Below are 12,442 nucleotides of genomic sequence, written 5' to 3'. Positions count from 1 at the left end.
TTTATCTTTACGAGCATGTGATAAGTTGAAAATTAATCAAAGGATTTTTCAACTTAGTATTACTAAATGTAATTTTTATAGTTTACCTGTTAGATTTCTTTCGTTAAGCAGAACTGAAATACAATATTAATTAATTTAAAGTATTTTTATTTATATATTTAAATTTTAATATAAAATTATTTTATATATTCATGTTGTAAAAAATTGGTTTTTCTAAAATTTTAGAAAATTTCAGAAAAATTTAAATACACAAATAATTTAACCGAATAAAATTGTTACAGGAATAAATATTAAAAAACCTATTAAAAAAAAGGAATGCTTTTTCTGTTCAATTTATGCAGTTTGAACTATTGCGCAATTTTATACGATTTAAAATAGAAGGATAAGCAGTGGTTATTTCTCGACTGTTTTTGAATTTCAATTGGATAACCATCCATACTGAAAATGCGTTTGAAAGGAAAGGTTAGAAACTATGCAATGCGTAACTTTAAAAGCAAGCAAGCAATAAATAAGTATTTAGCAATACGTTTTCTACGAGTATAAGACTTTGAAATGTAAGTGAATCGCAAGATAGAGAATAACTTTAACTTGCAAGTTGCACTACTGCTTCTCCATTTTAAGAAGTTAAAATGCGTTTCTGATCTCTGTCAGTCTATCTTCGCACTCAATGTGACTTAAACCCAGCTCACTGAAAACGGATAAAAGTCTAGACTTAATAAGCTAAGATGGAGTCAGAAAGACTTCTGATACTCAGGGCAGATCTGCATTTTGGAGCCAGTGAAATGCATTAGGCAAAGCGGCTTAACCTGTTTTTGAAAATAAAATGTTTCTCAGAATTTGTCTTCACTCCTTATTCAGAATAATCAGGAAACTAGTCGAAAAAATAGAACATAAAAAGGACGTAACGCGAGAACTCATCAGCAATCTGTTACATGAAAACACTAGTGAATTAAATTGAGAGGCCTATTCATGTTACATTATCAGATTTTTTCACCTATCAATAACTTGAAGCTGGTTTTGCATAGTGGAACTCCCTGATATGTCAGAAGTAACTGACGACACGGTTCAGATTCTTATTTACATATGCCGTTTTTAGGCACGTTCCACATAATGTGAAAACACTTCTTATCCGCACAAAAGCTATTTCAACTGATATTCTTTATATTCGATTCATTTTTTTTCCGAAAACGTTCAATTTTGTTTTAGTCACAGTGTTTGCTGAGGCACAACGGTATATTGTAGTGATTTAAATGACACATGAGATATCCATGTTATTCCATTTTCGGTTCAATTGGATAATTTTCAATGGAAAAAGTGAGCAAAACAATTCTAATTGATATTAGTAATTCACCAATAGCTCAATAGAACTCAAGCAAATTTAATATTTTTAAAAAATATCTATTAGGATTTGTCGAGTTCATTCTCGTAGTTTCAATCTGAACTATTAAAAACGATAGTTTATCAAAACAAAATTTTATAAGACAAAAACTGCTTAAGATATTGTGGTTTATAAACTCGAATTCATATACCAAATATTCTTTGGCTTAAAATCCTTTTAATTCAGAGTTTCATTGGTTCTATAGATCATTTGTCGCATAGCAGTTTACTTTGTTTAATATCATTTAAGAGTGGTTCAGGAAATATTCTTTAGTTGTGGTTCTTATTACTGCGATTACTCCATTTTTATTAAAAAAATGATTTGAAATAACATTTCTTGTTTGGTTTTATGAAATTTAAAACTTGTGTTTGGTATTGTTGTTGAAATTTATAGAAATGTATGGATGGGGTAATAGAGCGCTATAAGCTCTGATCATGGCAGGAAGGGTAGTTCTTGAAAATTCTAATATTTGAGAACTACAAGGTTTGTCGAATGAAAAGGAGGAATGGAGTGTACTCTCATTGGCAAAGCTATGGATAGGACTGGAAATTTGTGAGAGCAGGCCATATATAGAGAATGGATAGTTTCAATGGCAATGAATATAATGATATTCTTTATATTCGTTTTTTTTAGGGGGGGGAAATGGACCGAGTCCTTGACTTCATCTTATCCCTTCATCTGATTGAAGAATATCTGTGTGGATGTCGTGTTATTGAGTTAAGAGCTCTAGTCATTGCTGGGTAACGGCAATAGCCGAGCCTTAGTTAAAACTTCATTGGCTACAGCATTGCCATCCGTTACCCTGTATGGGTTATTTATACGCGTGTAGGCTTATGTGTTCGTCAGACATTTTTTGTAATAGATTTCACGGTTTGATATGAACACAGATGGATAAGAAAATAACTATTTATTAACTTAAAAGCTAATATTTCGCTGGTATTATATCCAGCATCTTCAGAGCACACAACACAAAGTTTGTTACAAATGCAAAACAACCACAATCCGGTGTAACAGTGTTGCTAATAAAAGTAATTGCAGCGTGCAACACAAGATTAAAGTCCTAATATGGCGCCATCTAGGTTTAAAAAAAAAATTCAAAGTTTTGAAATAGTAGTCCAAATGATATTCTTAGAAAGTTTGAAAAAATGCAATAAAATAAAAGTAATAAATATTAATTTGGTCTTAAGATGACTGTCTCCCAAATCTTTGGTAGATTTATACAACCATACTTGTTAAAGTTTGGAGTATGTTTTAAGGCTTCTGTTGATTCCAGGAACAACCTCACTGACTTGTAGATGCTTCTATGCATTACTTTTGTTTCTTTCCAATTGATCCTGTGTGCAGGGGTATCCAAAGCATGGTCTGCCAGACCCGACTTGCCATAGCGAAAGTGTCGGATATATTTTTTGTGTTCACTGAGACGGATGTCCACAGTTCTTCCTGTCTGTCCATAGTAGGCTTGATGGCAATAACAGGGAACTTCATAGACTCCTGGATGTGATAAAGGAGTGCATTTGTCCTTAGGTGAACGGATGAGAGTTGCTAATTTTACATAAGGTTTGAATACTGTGCGTAGTTGGTGTTTGTTAAGCACCCTAGATATCTTTTCAGATGTGCCTTTAATGTATGGGATGGTGATAGTTTTGTTGTAGTCTTCTGTGGTAGATATAGGGGATTTCTGGGTAGCATTTAGTATGTTATCTATTTTATGGGGATTATAACCGTTGGTTAAGAAGGTGTGTCGTAGGTGAGAAAGTTCAGCAGTGAGAGCAATGTCATTGGAACAGATTGCTCTAACTCTATGGGTTAGAGTTTTTTAAATACCATATTGTTGAGAAGGGTGATGGTGTGATTGTTTTTGTAAGTATCTCCTTTATGTGTGGTTTTCTATAAAGCGAAAATGATAAGGAACCTTCTGGAAGACGTGTGATCAGTGTGTGTCCAGGAAGGGTAGGCAGTCATTGGCTTCTACTTCCATTGTAAAATGGATTTTAGGGTGCTGGTTATTTAGATGCACTAAAAACGTATTCAATGTGTCTGGGCCATGTGGCCACATAGCAAACACATCATCAACATACGGGAGCCAGAGACTAGGTTTGAGAGTGGCTAAATATATATTAGCTTTTAAGTTAATAAATAGTTATTTTCTTATCCATCTGTGTTCATACCAAACCGTGAAATGTGTTGCAAAAATTGTATGGGTTATTTGTTAATTAACCACTGAAACTTCATTGCCATTGAAATGGATATAATAATAAAATTATTCAAAAAAATTTCTGGTATATAGGTTAAAAATATTTTTTTTCAGTGATTTTGAAAATAAATCATGTTATTGAGGTTATTAGGAAATATTTTATTATTATTATATAATTTTATATTATTTATCGAAAAATGAAACGTTGCATGTGACTAACAATTGCAAAGTAGTATATCTTCATATAAAAGCTTTTTCCTAGTATCATTATGTATAATGAAACCATTCATTAATAACAGCAGTTGAACCAACAAGTTTTTATGACTTATTGTACTAAGCATATATGTTTTGATTCCTCCTAATTTTGTTAATCAAATGATCAACAAATCAAAACTGAAGTCATTGAACAAATTTTAGCACCAATACTAAATGTCATATTTCATAATTTCTTCCTCACAGAGTGGATTTATTACTATCATTTCGAAATGCTTCTCAATTAAATCTAATTGACAATTGAATCAGAGATTGCAACCAATCGAGAGAAGTTGGGAGTTACTTTATAACGGTAGAAACCTATCCTAGAGACATAACTCAGGTAGTTCAATAATTTTTTATAAGGATCCCAGTTGAAGAATTTCAGATTAGGGAGTTAATTTGCATACGAATAGACAAAACGAATGGAGTACTCATTCAGTACAACGCACCTAACTAGTTAATACAGCTCTGTTATGTAGATTATTAAGCATTTTATCACGTCATCCTTGTTTGCATTTTTCTTATGATGAAAATTAAAAATGCCATTAACAAGAAGATAACAAAAATAAGCAATAAAATTCCTAAAATAGCAAACTCTACATATGAAGGAGCTGACCAATCAACCAATACATAGATTAAACTCCACAATGAAGCTAACTCGAATATCTATCTTAAAATGATAATTAACTTCACAGGAAACATTCAGCTAATTAATCACTGCTGGTGTTTTTTTTTTTTTTTTTTGAAAGACAAAATTAGAAAATTTTGTTCCGCTATTAAATCCATCAATGTGCGGAAATGTTTCGCAATTTTTGTTTTCTAATTCAGAGTAATGTAAGCTGTAGCTTTCACCAATAGCGCTGCAAAATGAGAGAAGAATGATTAGGGTATTTTTCTTCCGTGTCGCCGACAGTTATGGCTCGGTTCTTGGAGAAACGCTCTCGTACACCAGCTCGCAGTTAGTATCGTATAACTTCGTAAAATCGCTACCTGTCTGTTGCTGTAGAAAGTTAAAGGCGACAGAGCGTGTAGTCGGCTGTCACACAATCGAAAACGTATCGTAATAGCCTAACAGGGCTGATTTAACCAGTCTCGATATGGCAGAATGTGAAATTAGAGAACTTTTCAACATAAAAAGAAGTACATGTAAATAACATGAGAATTTTGCAATATTTATACGGGTTTACATTTTTAAAATAAAATAAAATAAAATAAAAAACAAAATAGCATTACTAGGATTAAATTGAAACACTATCCTAGAAATAACCTTACCAGATACTACCTTATAGTCCTTATAAGGACTGGCTTAAAAGGACGAAGCAAGAATGCTTTTCATCTTCCCCGTTATCTGTATCTGTAGAGGACAGTGTAGGGATAAGGTGTTTTTGAGCAATTAAAGCTCTGATCATGGCAGGAAGGTAACAGCAATAGCAGAGCCTCAGTTAGAACTTGTTTGGCTACAGCATTGCAATCCATTACCCTCCAAGGGTAATTAATCACCGCATCTCACGGTCGATTTTCCATTTTAAATTCGTGTTGCGCTTATGTCAGATTTTATTTATTTATAATTTTACTGTTCGAAGTTATATTAATTTATTTAAAATATTTCTTTGTATATTAGAAGTTTATCTATAAAATAACAGTTATGTGCAAACATACAGTAATTTTATAATAAAAAAAGTTAGTGTAAATTTTAAAAGGGAAATTTACACTTCATTCATAGCTCCTGGATCGTAATTCCAAAGATACGTCATAATTGTTTACAAAATTCATTTCTAAAAAGGGTCTAAATTAATTTCTCTCAGTCACAGTATTATCAATTGTTCCTTATTTATATAAAATAAATGTGAATGTTAAATCTATTCTATATATATTAAAAGATAAGCCGAAATTTGAAACGTTTTTATGTCACGTTTTTTGTCTCTTCATTGTTTTGAAACGTCCAACAATGTGTTTGCCTTCATGAGACAAACACATTGTTGTCTCATATCTCGAGTCATCAGAATTGAAGGAGAACTGGCTTACCAGCCTGGAACTCGGGGAGGGGAGGGGACGGCGCTGTCCCTAGTATGATATATAATTACAGAAGAATATCAGAAGTGATAAAATATGTTAATTTGTATTAGATATTTTGATTATATTTAGATATTGTTTTGCAAATAAATAACAAACAGAAATGGTTTATTCGTATATCTGTAATATGCAAGATAGAATTAATTTTAATTAGTTTCATAATATATTTTAAAATATTATATTCCTTCGTATTTCAAAATGTAAAGTGGAAATTTGCAATGTTAATTTAAAATTACGTATGTGTGACACAAAAGCGAATTCAAGTCAGTTGAACTTTAATTTCAGAATCTGGAGAACTGGTGCTGAGACTCAATAATAATTTAAATTTCATAACCTGAAGAAGCATAATTATCTATTTACTCAATTAATGTTAAAAGTAAGTGTTATTTAGCCTTCGAAAAATAAATAAAATTTAAATAATTAATAGTTTTTCTAAGTAATGACTTACTGAATCTTTTTAAACCTTTTTTACTGAACAAGATTTACAAATACAAAATAATTTAGCTCAGAAGTTTGGTCTAGAATTATATAAATAATATATTTGTAATAATGATTTTTCTTATGTCTAACTTTGTATATATAAATAATATATGGAACTACATATGTATATTATTTCTTCCGTATGTGCTTTGTAGCATCGTATTTGTTTTACGTAAGAAACTATTAAATAAATTTTATGAAGTGATAGGAGAAATAAGAAAAAATAGGAGACACTCATTTTAATCCGTATACTTTTCTTCCCAAGTAATTGAGTATTTTAAAGAGAGACATGGAAGAAATGAAAAGCTTAGTTTTGCAGTGAAGATTTAAGTTTTTTTAAACAATTATGATGTATCAAACGCTTACATCTTTCCTTGTTGTTTTAGTTTTTACTTCTATAATATGCTTTTAATTTGCTTAAGTTCTATAATAGAAAACTAAAGTCTGTTAGATTTGTTTCGTAAAGAGACGTGAGTTTCGAACTTTATATATCGCACGTACTATAATCTTAAATTTCTTAAACCCTTAAGATTTATTGCTATCTCTTCATCCTGATAAATCTATTAGCCTCTTGATGTATATTTGGCTTTTAACAAACCCAAGAAGAATTACTATAATTACCTTTCAGTTATGGGGACAGATAAACCAAATAATATGCCCATAGGACCAAACTTCAAATGAGTGTAATAAAAATTAAATAGATTTCTTTTCTAGACTGCATTTAGTGAAACAGTTTTTCTAACACTCTGCAAGATGAAAGCATTAAAATAATGGGATGCCAGAAAATCAAAAAGTGCCACTTTAAACAGATGTGCAAACGCTCCATATCTGTTTAAATCACATAATTAGAAGAAAAGTAGTGTGATAGAACACAATTAAAATTCCCAATAAATGATAGCAAAAGTTGATAGAATGAAGAACAATTTTAGAGGATTAGAATTACTACACCGAACCACGTGAAGGAGTTGGCTATTAGAACAGTATCTCGCTACAAATATCCAGCATTGAACCATTGAATATGAAGCATTTTTATGTCTGCAATGTGGTTCAAAGAATTATGTATATTCTAAATTTTTATATTGCATATGGCTTCGACAATTGTTAAAAAGTTTATTGCTATCGGGGATATCTCAAAAAACCACAGGGCTGAAACGAAAAAAATACTTTACAAATATTTTGTGTCCTTCCAATATCGACATATATTTACTTCAACTAAAGAGGATGAGAAGTGAAATGATCAAACAGTGAACAATGTGTGATCATTTCGCTAGAAAAATGGAAGGAACACCGTTAGGGATAACTATAAAGTATAAAAGAGCGAATGGATTCGACAAGAAGAAAAATTTATTGGTGCCATGCTGGGTAGAGGATAAGAGGTTAGAGTGGAAGCAGGTTGGACGCCAAGAGCGCAGAGGAATGATAACGGATGGACTAGGGCTGTCATAGAGTAAATGACAAGAACTGGTGCAAGAATGAGTAGCAGACAGAACAGAATATCCGAAGACGAGATTCCGATATCTGCGTCGTATTATTTGAATGTAAGACGTTATACTAAAAATGTTTCAAGAATGACTTTCCTTTTACAAAAACTGTACCACTTCTGTGTTGTATAAGGATTAACATTTATAATTATTTATTTATTTATTATTATTATTATTTTATGTTGGGCCCATATACTAGAAGTTGACTGGTCAAACTATAATACTTTAGTACCGTATATGGGTAAATTATAATTACAGTTATTCTGTTGAATAACTGTAATTATAATTTACAGTTATTCAACAGATTATGACTTCAAATGAATAGCATAAATAAAAAATTTAACTTGAAAATTCTAAATTTTATTTAAAAGTGTTTTTTTTTTTTATTTGAAAGATTTAAATATTGTTTTAAAAAAATTAAAGATTAAAGTGAAACATTTTTTTATAAACCAAAGAAAAAAAAAGATCATTTATTATTCACAACTCTGAATGGTTGATTTAGTTCAGTTCGTAATAATAATTACACGATTCGGAACTACAAATCTGCTTAATCCACTTACGCAAAACACACACATCCTAAAATATGTGGACACTGTTGCAAAACTAAATGACACCAAAAGTCAATTTGTTCATTGAATATATAATTGTGTGAGTTAGATGACTGAAATGCATTGTTGTCAGATATTAGATTTTAGTGTTTTAAAGCATTACTAATGACATAATTTGCCTTAGATCATCGTTGTCCTTGGTTCCTTTTCTCCCCTGCACTTTTTATTATTATTATTTCGGGCAATTCCAAGGAGACGACAGGCTCATGTCAAGAACAATTATTCGACATTCACACAGTATCTATCGAACAATTATTCGACATTCACACAGTATCTATCATATCTTGCCTTGAACTCATTCACGGTCATAGCGCCCACAGCAGACTCTGGCAGCTTATTCCACTGATTTGCCACACTCCAAGTAAAAAACCTAGCTCTAACATCCTTGTTAACCATATTCTTGCCCAGCTTCCATGTATGGCCCCTAGTCCTCCCACCACCACCACCAGTCCTATTCTCTAAAATATCTTCTGGATTAATCTTATAGAAACCCTTCAGTAATTTGAATGTCTCAATCATATCACCCCTTTTCCGCCTATCAACCAATTTTTGCAACCCACAAATCTTCAATCTGTTCTCATAAGGTTCATTCCACAGACCTGCCACCATCTTGGTCACTCGTCTCTGGATCCTCTCCACCTCCTCCCCATCAAGAAGAAACCCTGGCGCCCATATCTGGGCACAGTAGTCCAGATGGGATCTTATCAGGGCTCTATATAGAGGAACAATAACTTGTTTGTCTCTGCTTGTTAAAGTATTTTTCAGTAACCAAGTGATTTGATGAGCTGATTTAGTCACTTTTGCAATGTGTCCCCTAAACTTCAAATCCCTATCCACCAACACTCCCAAATCCCTGGTCTCATCAATCTCTTGGAGTACGGTTCCACTAATGTGATATACTGCTGCTGATCTTTTCACTTCAAAATGCATAACCTTACACTTTGCCAAATTAAATTGACATCCATTTTCCCTAGCCCAGTCCTCCAAATTATCCAAATCATCCTGCAAAATTTTGACATCCTGTGCACTCACAATTGCTCTGCCCAACTTTGCATCATCAGCAAACAAGTGAACACGTCCTCTCAGATCCTTTCCTATATCGTTAATGAACAAATTGAAAAGTAGTGGTCCAAGAACAGAACCCTGTGGCACACCACTAGTCACAAGCCGTCTTTTGGACTCCACTCCTGAATAAACCACTCTCTGGTATCTTTCCATCAACTACCCTCCTATCCATCTCACCAATCCTATATCCATCCCCATCTGCTCCAGTTTACTGATTAGAGTTCCATGTAGTATCCTGTCAAAGGCCTTAGCAAGGTCCAGTAGAATCACTGTAAACCTATTACCCTTATCCAGTTCAGCCGTCACTGTGTTATAAAACGTGAGCAAGTTACTGAGGCATGATCTACCCTTCACAAAACCATGTTGCCCCCATACAGTATCCCATTTTCATCTATCCAATCCTGTATTCTTCTCTTGACTAGTTTCTCCAAGACCTTGACAACGATTCCCGATATGCTAATCGGTCGGTAATTTACAACAGTATTCTTGGAACCTCATTTATGCAGTGGAACTATTTTCCTCTCTTTCCACTCCCTCGGGACTAACCCAGACCCGAGACTCAGATTAAACAAAATGGTCAAGGGTACTGACAATTCATTAGCCGCTTCACGTACGACACGAGCTGGTATACCATCCAATCCCACAGATGTATTGACATTGAGGTTTTGCAATAGATTACTCACCTCCACCTCATTCACCACAATTCCCGTGTAATCTATTGGTTCATTTCTGCCGGTCACCTTTCTCCTTAAATTCCCTCCATAGTTGTTTCTTTTTTTGCAGCTCAAGCTTAACGGTGTTATTCATCCATTTAACTCCTAATTGATTTATTATTCGGACTCTAGGTATACAGTCAGCCATTGCTTCATGCAAACTGTGTTAGGCGGTTAAAAAGTGTTTACTTTTTAACCGCCTCCCATGCACTGTCAACTTCTAGCCCTTGCAGTTGTACATGCCATGGCACTGTACCAATCAATTTCCTAAGCTTGTCATACTTACCAGCCCGATAAGTCCACATGTACCCTGTCTTAATTGTAAATTCCACGCCTTTTGCCACCTCCCAATTCAAAACCCCATGATCACTCTCACCAATTGGTGGCAACGTGATCATATTCGTTAGCCAAATTCTCAGATGCAATTACCAGGTCAAGCATTCTCTGACCCCTAGTATTTTCCATTACATGCTGTCGCAGATAGTTATCCCTTAATAACCGCATAAAATCCAATTCCTTCCTCCCATGTGTCCTCTCCTCCTTCCAATCAATGTTACCATAGTTGAAATCTCCCATAATAATTACCCTCCTTCCACTCATTTCTTCTATTTGCTTATGCATACTATCGCCACCATCTATTCCATCACCTGGTCATAGCAGCACCCAACTGTATATTTTGTTCTGTTAGTTTCAATCTCACACCAAATACCCTCAAATGTGCTCTTTTCTCTATCCTGCAGTTCCACTTCTATTCTCCTTGGCTGTAGCTCATCTGCTATCATTAATAACACACTTCCCCCATTTTATTCTCCCTGTCTCTCCTGAACACACCATACCCCTCACATTCAATCCCACGAGCTGTGTCATCTTCTGTCAGCCATGTTTCACTAATGCCCATAACCTGTGGTCTGGAAGTGCCAACCAAGGCCAAAAATTCTTCCCTCTTGTTCCTAATACTTCTGGCATTTGTATACATGAATTGCAGAAGCCAACTTGTCCATCCCTATTTTGATGCCTTATACTAACTGTCCTTCTGATTCGTGGTCTTTCCTACTCGCTTGGGCATATTTCACACATTCATACACTCAACTGTCTCCCTAAAATCTGCATATCGACTCCCCCCCCCCCACCTTAATAACTCTAGTTTCCCTGGTTCTGTACATTCACTTCCACTACATTGCCAATTTTGGCAACGAAACGTATTTTCCTAACTAGATGTTTCATTTAATATAGTTATGCTTTATTTTTAGAAGTTATGAGCAAATCAACTAACAGGAAAATAAATAAAAACCACCCTAGTATAACCGCCTAGTACACCGAACCTATCAAAAAAAAGAGCACTTATTTAAATTAAAAAAAAAACTGACAATAGCAATTAGTTTTTAATAAGCATACTTGTTGTTATCCTAGTGTAGGTAATAAAATGACATATATGTATGTATTGAATCCCACAACATGCATGGATATTTTTGAATGTCTTCAGGTGGAAGATGGATTTCATCTTGAGTGAATACCACTACCACCTAGCATATTGGAGACATGTGTACCTAATGCGTTTATTAATTGTGGGTGGTGGTCTCACAGTGGGTGATGAAATTCATCTCGTACCTAAAGACATGAAAGAGAGAAATCATAGTGGCATTCGAACTCATACTCTACTGGATAGAGGAGAAATACGCTATCCACTAGGTCAACGAATCATTTCTTCAAAGAAAAATTACATTATTCTTATGTTCTTGTATTGCAACATTTATGTTCTCATTTACCCTATACTTCCGAAATTTCATCGCAAAGATTAAGTGTCAAAATTGCATTCCTCCTGGTTTTTAATACAAAACGTATAGATATACATCACTCACTTTAAAGGATAATGTAAATAACAATACGCTCACATCAATCATACATCAGTTTCTAAATAAAAGTATTAGTATTATTTAACCCTTCAGCAAAGAGAAAGTAATCCGTCTTTGATATAACTTTTATATATGACCAGCACGCTAAAGGTTGGAAAAATCTAACACATTAGGACTGTATCTGGGTAAGAGGAAAGAAACACGTTTCTTGAAGAATTGAAGAGTTTCTTTGAAAGAGATTAGTGAGAGAGAGAGAGTTTTCCAATGATCAGAAGTGAATAGAATAAAGAATAGGAAGAAACGTTATACCGGTAGGTTTGGAGCTAGATATTAAATGTTGAC

Source organism: Typopeltis vanoorti, chromosome 8, assembly GCF_054136105.1.
Source record: "Typopeltis vanoorti isolate ZY-2024b chromosome 8, IOZ_Tvanoo_1.0, whole genome shotgun sequence".
NCBI classification, from domain to species: domain Eukaryota; kingdom Metazoa; phylum Arthropoda; class Arachnida; order Uropygi; family Thelyphonidae; genus Typopeltis; species Typopeltis vanoorti.
This window is presented reverse-complemented; position numbering follows the sequence as displayed.